At 38.9% G+C, this 11570-nt stretch overlaps 3 long non-coding RNA genes across 4 annotated transcripts; all 3 read right to left on the bottom strand.

Annotated features, from left to right (window-relative positions):
* Positions 1-3550: 3550 nt before the first annotated feature.
* LOC144459359 (uncharacterized) lies at positions 3551-6477 on the bottom strand. Of its 2 annotated transcripts, XR_013488331.1 has the most exons (5): positions 6410-6477; positions 4454-4633; positions 4185-4273; positions 3929-4062; positions 3551-3744 (listed from the first exon to the last, which is right to left on the bottom strand). It is a non-coding gene; the product is annotated as an uncharacterized LOC144459359 (long non-coding RNA). The 2 variants fall into 2 exon arrangements; XR_013488330.1 differs by having other exon boundaries at positions 3551-4062.
* A 99-nt stretch (positions 6478-6576) lies between these two features.
* LOC144459357 (uncharacterized) lies at positions 6577-7957 on the bottom strand. Its single transcript, XR_013488329.1, has 4 exons — positions 7788-7957; positions 7562-7673; positions 6760-6840; positions 6577-6675 (listed from the first exon to the last, which is right to left on the bottom strand). It is a non-coding gene; the product is annotated as an uncharacterized LOC144459357 (long non-coding RNA).
* A 1068-nt stretch (positions 7958-9025) lies between these two features.
* LOC144459356 (uncharacterized) lies at positions 9026-10340 on the bottom strand. Its single transcript, XR_013488327.1, has 4 exons — positions 10119-10340; positions 9971-10017; positions 9703-9786; positions 9026-9524 (listed from the first exon to the last, which is right to left on the bottom strand). It is a non-coding gene; the product is annotated as an uncharacterized LOC144459356 (long non-coding RNA).
* Positions 10341-11570: the final 1230 nt, after the last annotated feature.

The raw sequence follows: 11570 nt of genomic DNA, 5'->3' as shown, positions 1-11570 counted from the left end.
TTGATGACAGTGTTGGGGGAAGTTACTCCAAAAAATACTCAGTTACAAGTTACCAGTTACTTCTTTAAATTGTAATGAAATTACTTTACTGGTTAGTCATTTAGGAAAGTAACTTCGTTACTTTACCCTTTACTTTTGATTTGGCCTTTTCACCTTGTATACAAAACGTTGGACCATTAAAAACACATTTGTGTGGAACTTTTTTATTTTGTGTCCCTTCATTTAGAGGGAATGAGTGAAGCCTTGAAGATGCTATGTTGGCTGTCCTTATAGGCTACCCCCAGTTACCCCCAACACTGTTTGATGACTTGAGTGTGTTCTCGGGGAGGGTGTTCTCAGGGCGGTCTCAGGGAGGTGTTACTACTACTAGCTTTAAAAAAACATGTTAAGTTTATGGATGTAGGTAAATCTGTATGGAAAAAAAATCAACAGATATCGTAGTTGTAACAAGACTGAGCTAGCAAAGCAGTTTTGTGTATGGGGTATTTATTTAGTTTGGGAAACCCAGCAGTCTCTAGACAGTATTAGGCTCATGTTGGCTGGCGGACTCAACAGGGACTAGAAAACAGGTCTGTTGCTAGTCGTTATATGGTTCAACCAATTTGCTGGAGTAGTGAACAGGGTTTCATTGCATATAGGAGTCTGCTGACGTGACTGATTTTTTTCCAGTTATTAGTCAGACGCCATGTATTTCCATGGAAATGGAGACAACAGTTGCAAAAGTGTTTTATTTTGAGCTAATTGCCCCTCAGCATGAATACATTGTGATTATATTTTATTTTGTTGATAACTTGTTGTATAATCGCAATATTACATTAGCGGACCTCGTACGGACCGTATCAGTGTCATGCCACAAATGATGCTTAAGCACACCCGCTCATGTAATATTGCTTAAATGGACCACAGATGTTTGCTTATGGCTGCCAGCATTAGTCATAGCTAATGTAGCTAGCGCTGCTAACATAGCTAGTGGGCAAATGTTAGCAAGCATTTCATTTTCCTGTGCCACAATGCAGACAGGAACCACTTCATACACACATTATATAACATTAAGAAGGAACAGGTTTTCTTACCATGGCCTCTCTACAATGAGCAGTGGTAAAAGTAACTATATTCTGTTATAATCAAAAAGTAAATAAGCAGCTAAGTTATTATATAGGGATGTCTCCATAAGTATTTCACCAAATAAAATAAGTTAAATCCATGTCAAACAGATGTGAGTTTTTACGATTCCTCGTGATAATGAATTATTTTAAATCACGTAATTCAGTTCATGTAAGCCTGACACACACTCCTCTACTGCATGTCCAGCAACCTAAATATCGAAATTCTAAAGGCTAGATGTTTGTAAACTGCGGTGCCGACCTAGTGGCAGAGAGGAACAGTGGTGTGAGCCCCAAATGAAATGAAAAAAGCACTATAACATTTATGTTTCTCAACGGAATCCAATGAGTCATTTTTATATCCATGGGTTTATGATCTACATGTAGTAGAAAAAAGTTTTGTCTCCAGTTAATTACAATCTCAATAATTAGGCCATAATCACTGCTGCTCAATGCTCAGTAGAGGAGTGTGTTAGGCAGGCCTGGAATTTCGTCATTTTAGGGGCAAGGCCACTTGGCCTTTCGTGTTGTCAATTTTTTGAGGGCACAAAGGCCAAAAGCCAGGGCAGCAAGGCCATAAAATAAAACAATGATCTTAAGTCCACGTTCATAATGAATTTAAGGACTAACGATGTATAACTATCTGTGAAATGAATAAATAAAACAAGCTCAAGTAATAATAATGAGTATAATAAGTAATAATGTGATTTATTTAATAGCACTAATAAACCCAATGTGTTTTAAATATAGAACAACCGGGTTCATGTATTTATAAGCAAACAATCTTAAATATTAGGCCTAAATATTTTTTGAGTGTACATGATAAACTGATTCACTGAACAAGACCAGCTTACAATTATTTCTGATGTGTTGTTAGATAGCTAACAAACAAACTACAGCAGGGCTATTCAATTAGGCTACCATTTCAACTGGGCCATTAACAGTATCTAACAACACACACTATCTCTCTACCAGCATCTCCCTCTCTCCTCTCCTCCACACACACACATGCACACACCTCACCTCCTGATGCTTTCCATATAGGTCAGTTACACAGGATATAGCATACTTGCCAACATTGGGTTGTGAAAAATAGGGAGATTTTTTTCATCGGTGTATCGGCCCAAGGAACAAGGTTCCTTCGCAGGGTGTGCATATAATTGTCGTCATTTCTTGCCTTGTATTTTAAACCTGATGAAGGAAACTGAAATGTTGTTTCTTTGATATTCAATAAATGATTCTGTTTACCATGCAATGAATGAAAAAATTAGCAGTTTTAATTGTTGAAATGAGTACCAGAAGGCTAAATAATAAGGCGGTTACACTGCAATGCATTTAGTATGCAGTATTTATTGCACATCAAATTAAAAAGTGTGTGTCACTGACTGTGCCACCCTCGGAGGAGTGTCACGGCAAGGCCACACCGCCCGCGGCAGCGCTGCGAATAGCCTCGAAGCGCTGAGAAGCGAAGCAAGTTTCCTTTCGGTGAACGTGTTAACCGATTGTGTCATCCACACCGGCTGCGCCGCGTCGCGCAGCTCCGTGGCTCCATCGTTTCGGCGTCTGGTCTATTTTCTGCGCGAGCCGCGAGCGAATGTGTCAAGCCGGGTGACGGAGACAACAGCTGGGAGCAGAACCACTTGTCGGCCAGCGTGGAGAAATGCGTGTCTGATGTGAACGGAAGTGCTCCGGCTCATGTGAGAATTTCGGTGCGCTGCACTTGAGCTGCAGCCAGAGCAAAGCCAGAGCCGCTACAAACCACGCCCCCTACAAAACACGCCCCTTACAAAACATTCCCATACAACACTACGGTGGCTGTGGAGGCCCAGAGCACTTAGAAAGCAAACAGAAAAGAAACAAAGCAATAATGGGAGCAATTTTAACAACTTTAACGGTTGATTCACAACATTAAATGCCTTTCAATGCAAACAATGCACTTGAAACAATAAATTAATACAAAAATAGAAAGTAATGTAAATAAAAAGATTATATAGGACTGCTAAATCTGGTGCATGCATCTTTTAATTTTTTTTAATATAAGTGACTAATGTATGTGCACAAGGTTATTTTAAACTCAATAAAATAAAATATTTACAATAATAATAATTAGTAGTAGTTATTTCAATTAAAATACGTTGTTTCCACCGGCCGTTTTTCTAAAAGCCACACTGTCACAGAGCTTGGCCTACCACATTAGATGCCATAAATATCACTCTAAGGTGATGATTTCTTATTGGTTAACAGAAAAGATTGCTGGCCCTTTGACACAAATAAAATGTATTTATTTATTTATAAATATGACCATACACAAGTCATTAAAATATGTACCTTAAAACACAAAAGTTGAGACAAATGAAACAGCCAGCAACAACTTTTATGGTCAATAAAAAAACCATTCTCATTTCACATATGTAACCCTCTTCCAGGCTACCGTGAGTACGAACCACACACACACAGTACTGGGGTTTAGGGTTCTTTTATTTTTTTTTAACCCCACCACACAATCATGCAGCCCGGGGCCGAACGCGGCTTGTGCGTCTCGTCTTTTCCTCCTGTTCTCCTGCTCCCGTACTGCTCCCCTGCTCTCAGTCTGCTCTCCAGTGCGTCTCTCATGCTTCTGCCATCCGAGGTCCAGCCGCTACTGCATTTAAAGGGAATGAGTGATTAGTAACTGAGTGCCAGCTCTGTCAATCACTCACCTGGCTCTCCTCTCCTGAGCGCTCTCCACCTCTCTCTCTCTCCTGCAGCCGTGCCCCGACCACACTCACCTCCACAACATATTTATGATTCTAGACTTTAGACTTCTTTTTATTCATCCTACATACATAGATACTACAGCCTCTTCAAAAACTCCTCAGAGTCCAGAGCTCTTCTGAGTTTTTCAGCATATTTTTGTAGTTGCTGTAGTGCCTCCTTGCTCATGTTTTTTTCCATGTAATGAGCCAACAGCCGTTTCTCACTGATGAGACAAAATGGAAGAAAATAGCAATTAGTAAAAGGAAATTCACACTGAGAGGCTGTCATAAACAATGTAAAAAAATACATATAGGTATTAGCACTCTCCTTATGTATGTAGCATACCTCAAGTCATACTGCAGTCCACATTTATACATTTCCATGGCTCTGTCAATGGAAAATGCATGGACAGCTGAAAGGGCGTGGACTGTTGCCTGTGTCATGAGGTGAACAAAAGGACATCTTTCATTTAGACATTAAAGTAGTCTGTCATGTTGCAGTTAACAAGATATTAACCATAAGTTAAAGACTGACAATAATAATAATAATAATAATAATAATAATAATAATACAAAATATGTTAATATGATAAATAAAAAAGTTTCATAATTTACCTCTGGCAGAAGCACATCCATAACAAATGCCACTTGATTGTGACATCTGGTTGTCTGTGCTTCAACCAGGCTTGTCAAGAAGCCCAGCACTCTGTCCAGCTGCTCATCCTCCTCAAAGAAAATTATCACCCTGCCCTTTGATGTTGCCCAGGAGGATGTAACTTTTCCTGCGATGACCGCCTGTAAACATATACAGTACAGGCCAAAAGTTTGGACACACCTTCTCATTCAATGCGTTTTCTTTATTTTCATGACTATTTACATTGTAGATTCTCACTGAAGGCATCAAAACTATGAATGAACACATGTGGAGTTATGTACTTAACAAAAAAAGGTGAAATAACTGAAAACATGTTTTATATTCTAGTTTCTTCAAAATAGCCACCCTTTGCTCTGATTACTGCTTTGCACACTCTTGGCATTCTCTCCATGAGCTTCAAGAGGTAGTCACCTGAAATGGTTTCCACTTCACAGGTGTGCCTTATCAGGGTTAATTAGTGGAATTTCTTGCTTTATCAATGGGGTTGGGACCATCAGTTGTGTTGTGCAGAAGTCAGGTTAATACACAGCCGACAGCCCTATTGGACAACTGTTAAAATTCATATTATGGCAAGAACCAATCAGCTAACTAAAGAAAAACGAGTGGCCATCATTACTTTAAGAAATGAAGGTCAGTCAGTCCAGAAAATTGCAAAAACTTTAAATGTGTCCCCAAGTGGAGTCGCAAAAACCATCAAGCGCTACAACGAAACTGGCACACATGAGGACCGACCCAGGAAAGGAAGACCAAGAGTCACCTCTGCTTCTGAGGATAAGTTCATCCGAGTCACCAGCCTCAGAAATCGCAAGTTAACAGCAGCTCAGATCAGAGACCAGATGAATGCCACACAGAGTTCTAGCAGCAGACCCATCTCTAGAACAACTGTTAAGAGGAGACTGCGCCAATCAGGCCTTCATGGTCAAATAGCTGCTAGGAAACCACTGCTAAGGAGAGGCAACAAGCAGAAGAGATTTGTTTGGACCAAGAAACACAAGGAAAGGACATTAGACCAGTGGAAATCTGTGCTTTGGTCTGATGAGTCCAAATTTGAGATCTTTGGTTCCAACCGCTGTGTCTTTGTGAGACGCAGAAAAGGTGAATGGATGGATTCCACATGCCTGGTTCCCACTGTGAAGCATGGAGGAGGAGGTGTGATGGTGTGGGGGTGTTTTGCTGGTGACACTGTTGGGGATTTATTCAAAACTGAAGGCACACTGAACCAGCATGGCTACCACAGCATCCTGCAGCGACATGCCATCCCATCCGGTTTGCGTTTAGTTGGACAATCATTTATTTTTCAACAGGACAATGACCCCAAACACACCTCCAGGCTGTGTAAGGGCTATTTGACCAAGAAGGAGAGTGATGGAGTGCTGCGGCAGATGACCTGGCCTCCACAGTCACCGGACCTGAACCCAATCGGGATGGTTTGGGGTGAGCTGGACCGCAGAGTGAAGGCAAAGGGGCCAACAAGTGCTAAACACCTCTGGGAACTCCTTCAAGACTGTTGGAAAACCATTTCAGGTGACTACCTCTTGAAGCTCATGGAGAGAATGCCAAGAGTGTGCAAAGCAGTAATCAGAGCAAAGGGTGGCTATTTTGAAGAAACTAGAATATAAAACATGTTTTCAGTTATTTCACCTTTTTTTGTTAAGTACATAACTCCACATGTGTTCATTCATAGTTTTGATGCCTTCAGTGAGAATCTACAATGTAAATAGTCATGAAAATAAAGAAAACGCATTGAATGAGAAGGTGTGTCCAAACTTTTGGCCTGTACTGTATTTTGGGAGGATGCTCAAAATAAATGTACAAACACTAGGCTAACAGAAAATGTTTCACTTAAATCATTCATTTATCATGTTTTGACCAAAATTAGTTACAGTATGTGACTCAAATTTCATTTTCAAACTCACTTCAAGATGTTGGAGTAGGCTGTTATCCTGAGTGATGAACGTTACAAGAAGGTCACTAGTGACTCTTCCTTTCCTAAAATTTGATTAAACAGCATTCAGATGTTAAACGTAATTATTCTGGTTAAGTATATTAAATAAGATTTGCTGTTTCTTGATCCTTTGCATGTCCTTACCACAAGCCTGTCAAAAGATGCGTCTTCACTCAGGATCCCAACGTCTCTGGTTGTGGTGACCACATCATGTTGGTCCATGCTGTCATTATTGTCCTTCATCAAGACACACAAAGACATGACTTAGTGCACAGCTGTAAACACTGGATATGTTGTTCTCATGCAATAATCTTCACTCACATTAACCTGGTCTCTGGGTGAAAAGCTGTAAGGCCTCTTACTGTAAATGTGGTCGGTGGCAGGGTCGGTGTCCTGTGGACTCTGCAGAAAGCAAACCATAATTGTGTCAGTTTGTTTTATGGGGATCCAGGGAGGATTGACATTTGCACTTAAAATTATTGCACCCCCATTGCAAATTAGGTTTATTGACAAAATGTACAATCTTTCTGCTTGTTACAATAAACAAATCAACCAAAAAACATTGGAAAAGCTCAAGACAACAAATGATAATTGTGGATTTTTCAAAATTTGACACAAAATCCCACGTTTTATGACTACTGCTGTCTCAAAATCATTCAATCCCCTCAATGGAAACCCTCATAAGAGTACACATTTGCAAAACTGGTGTTGTACACCTGATGCAATTTAGCTTCAATAGTTATATCAGGTGTGCTTTAGATATCACTTCAAATAACTGTACTGGCTAGAGATTTGTCAACAGTGACGTTTAAGTGCATGACAGAAATGTGCCTGAGTGACATACAAATACATTTATTGCAAAAATGACAGATGTATTCTTGAATCCATTTAAATTGTTCATGTTTGATTTGTTTATTGCCAACTGCTGAAAGTTTGTTAATTTTACTAATACACCGATTCTGCAGTGGGGGTGCAATAATTTTGAATGTAACTGTATAATAACACAGTACCATCCAAAACATATTGCATCGTGTGCTATAAATGTTCGTTTAATAGCTATTTGAGTGGTGACCTATTTTCAAACAGGCAGGAGTGATGGATACTGTGTCAGGTCTTCACTGACCATGGTGCTGCTTTCGTGTTTTCTTTTTCGTGTGATCCTGAATACCGGTGGTACATTGTCACGAAGGGTTGCCTTTCCTTCTTCTGTAAAATGGGCAAACTTCCTTCCGTACCTGTAATTAACATACATTTTCATGACCCAGAATCAAGAGATAAGTGTTACCATAAAGTGTTTTTAATAATTAAATTAAAAATCGAGTTATCTTTCAGGAAGCCCTGCAGCGTACCCTTCCAGCCCAAGGTTTTCTAATAGGACAATACACCACCATCTTCTCAGGAGACACATGTCATCCTAATAAAGAGCACAGTTACTCGATAAGGATACATTTTTTATAGTATAAAAAAAATGTAGTGATATAATTTTTTCAATTTTTCCAATTTTTTTTTAGGAAAGCAAGCATCCATGGCAATGTACCAGGCATACTGTAGTGATGATTAATTATATAAATCAATACATGTAAGACAAAGGTAATAACTGACAGCTGACTACTCAGTGAAAAAGTGGGCACACATTTACACTGAAATATGTAGTGTAGATGAGGATATTGTTGTCATTACAATAAATTGTATATTACAAAAGACATGACATACTGCATAGATAGAAAACAGAGCACTGTCCACAATCCATTTATTTACTTCATAGTAACACTGGTTTAAATTTTTTTCAAAAAAAGTTACTGTATTGATTTCAAGTCATTGAATTGTGTTGTATCGCTCTACATGAGCCAAACATCGTCCTTGAATTGTATTGGAGCCATGGAAAATACTACATATCATCCAATGTATTGTTAAATCACTACTTCCAGCTTCTGGAACAAAATTTGGTAAACTTGTATTTATCTGGGCCCGTATTTATCAAGCTTCTCAGAATTACTCCTAAGAATTGACTTAAGAGTGAAATAATTCTTGGCTTACAGCTGCAATTAAAAATAATTATCAAAACAAAGAAAGAAAAAAAAACAATCATGTGCCACATTACTTTATATGACATTACTCTCCCTCACCATTACCATGAAGACACCATAATCATTGCCATGTGTCTGCTTAGGAACATCCTGTATGATGGACAGTTACAGTTAACGAATAGTAGATAATTACTAATCAATTTGATAGTGATATTGCAGGCAATACCTCCAAATCCAGAGCAGTCTTCTCCGTCCAGGCTCCCACAGCAATCTGCTGTGCAACACCTCTGAGTAACAAAAAACGCAGCAATGTAAAACATAAAAAGTATACACTGCTATGATTCTGTTGGGGAGAAAAATTAAAAGCTGATGGTATGTCACAATATGAACAGTATCAAAATCTGTAATCCACAGAAGAGGGAACATGTCCAAGAACTGGACCATGCAAATAGGTAAATATTGATCATTTCCTAAAGTTCAACAAGGAGGATTTCTTTCTGTCCCCCTTTCCTTTTGATTGCACTGACAATTTGTCTATTTGAGTCCATTTCTAGCTCTCTAGAAGCAAATCTTGTCTGACCCTATAACAATCTTTCAGTGCTTGGTGCATTTATTGTCACATTACCTCCTGACTGAACTTGTATGTTTGGAAATTTTTCGAAACATTGGCAGGTCAGGGTAACGTGACCGCCAGAACACACAACACTAGCAACCTCAACAGATTCCTGTAGGCCTGACTGGAGAAACCATCTGCTCTTCTGAAATAATGGGAATCCAGAAAGAAAATTTCTTTCTGGAGTGGCCTCATTACCTGTAGAAAATACACAGTCTGTACAATAAGCAAAAAGCCACAGCAAACTCACAAATGACTTGAAGGTTAAAACACAGACATCATCATCCACGACATATGTCTTCACATGTTGTGTTGACATTGTATGCCACTCACAAAATTATGTTCTGTATACAGTATCTCAAATGGTATAATGTCTTTACATTCAGAAGAAAATGCCCTGGAATCCACAGGGGGATGATGAGGGCATCTTTCTGGTCAGCATCTTTCTGTTAAAAAATGTGCTGCTTTATTAACACTTGAAAAATAATAATAGTGTTGCAAGGCTAAGAGACATTTTATTTAGCTTAGTGTTTGAATTATCCTTGCATTAAATTATCCTTGATGCATAGTATTTAGGACCAGCAAAAACTTTTCACAAAATGACTATTTATGTTGTTTAATTACTGGGAAATGGAGCAGGGGATCGCAGTTGGTGGGAGGGAGCCTTGTTGGGGTGACATGCAGGTCTGCAACAAAAACATCCCTTCCCTGTAGATTGAAAGCATACCAAGATTTTGTAAGTGCTAGAAAACCTTAAAGCATATGGCTCAGTATCACCTATCAATACATCTATGTAATGCATGCAAGCCTAGAAATTCCCTTTTCATCTAGTCACTTAATCTTGGTCAGTATTAAATGTCTTACATATATTTTTTTTTTTTTTTAAACCAACCTGCATATTTGCCATCTCCCGGACAAGCCTGAGGCACTCATTCCTACCTGTTGATGTAGTTTACAAACAGCATCATACTATGAATTCTTAATGATTTTGAAAACATGAAAACATGCTTTCATCAGTAAAATGTACAGTTGTTAAGTACCATTTCGTCCATTTCTCTCTGAAGTCCCATAGTCAAGATGTCACTTCTGGAAAGGCAAGTTGGTCCGTCTTTGATGATGAGCTTATTTCCAGGTCTTGTGACATCAAGGACATAATTGATCTAGGGTAACAGGTATAAATAAACAGGAAAACGAAAAAAAAGCATGGACATTAACAATTTATCAAAAAAAAAGTTGTTAACAATAATGACAGTATGCAGAAATATCTGTTTGCCAGCTGCTCCTAAAGCGGATGATGACCCTTTACACTCCATGAGGCTCTGCGGGGCTTTAGCCATGAAATGATTGTCATGGCCTCACATTTCCCTGAACAATTGCACTGTAGTAAAAGGTATAACATCATCATGCCTTGTTCACGAGACATGTTTGTCTAACAAAACCAATTATATAGATGGCATTCCAAAAATTACCTTTGGGATGTGCTGGAAGTGAAGTTTTGCTCAGAAAAAGCGTATTTGCTAGAAAATGTAATAATTTAAACATAAATATAGCAGTGCATACAATACATTATTACCTTTTTTTTTTTTTATTACACACCCATTATGGCCTTTCCAGATGAATCCAGTGTGATGTCTGCTGATGAGATTTTATGAATGTCAGCCAGGGTCTTCTCATTCAACATGGTGTTGTGATGATGAATGATAGAGCGCATGAGAAAAATATGGCTCCCCAGAGACATCATATTTAGAAAATAGTTATTCCTTCTCATTTTGGAGAACAACTGCTCTGCTACCTGAGAATTCACCCAGCCATGCAGTTTGGGTACCAGAGCAATTTTCCTCAAGCAGTCTTTTGCATCACTGGTGTTGGCCTCATGGAAAATGTCATAGAGAGCACAGTGTTCAGCTGAACCTGTAGAGGGGTGTGCGTTGCTGTCTGCATGCTCCTTTTTAACCTTCAGCCATGGCAGGTTTACTTTCAGATCACCTTTCTGTGCAGACTGAAGGTTTTCTGGCATGGCATCAGCGAGTCTGCCTTCATTTGGCCTAAAGGGGATTTTTACTGGTTCACACAGGTTTGTGTGCGTGGCCAAACCTCTTGTAAAATCATATATGACTACATTAGGAAAGTGCTTAAATGATAGCAACATATCACAGTAGTCCCGTGGACTTTCAGCCCTCACATTGAACTTGGTAGAATTAATGATTCCACAGGGGCACATTATCACTGCCCAGCCACCTTAATAAGAAACAAAGAAAGAAAAAAAATATGAGATGGAAAAATATTTAGAAGTGTTTGGTTTAAATCATGTTTCACTTCGATAGTGTTAAAGATGTGTTATATTAAATAAATGTAATTGTGAGCAAAAATCTCAGATTTGTATTTTTGTGTTTTGATAAACTTACCAGATGCACCCCATACTTTTTGAAAGACCTCATCAAAAGCACTGCAGCTTTTCATCTGGTCTTTCAACCTGATGACAAGATCCATTT

The sequence above is a fragment of the Epinephelus lanceolatus genome, chromosome 2, assembly GCF_041903045.1.
Source record: "Epinephelus lanceolatus isolate andai-2023 chromosome 2, ASM4190304v1, whole genome shotgun sequence".
NCBI lineage: Eukaryota > Metazoa > Chordata > Actinopteri > Perciformes > Serranidae > Epinephelus > Epinephelus lanceolatus.
Note: the sequence above shows the minus strand (reverse complement) of the source record. Positions and strands in the feature narration are given on the sequence as shown.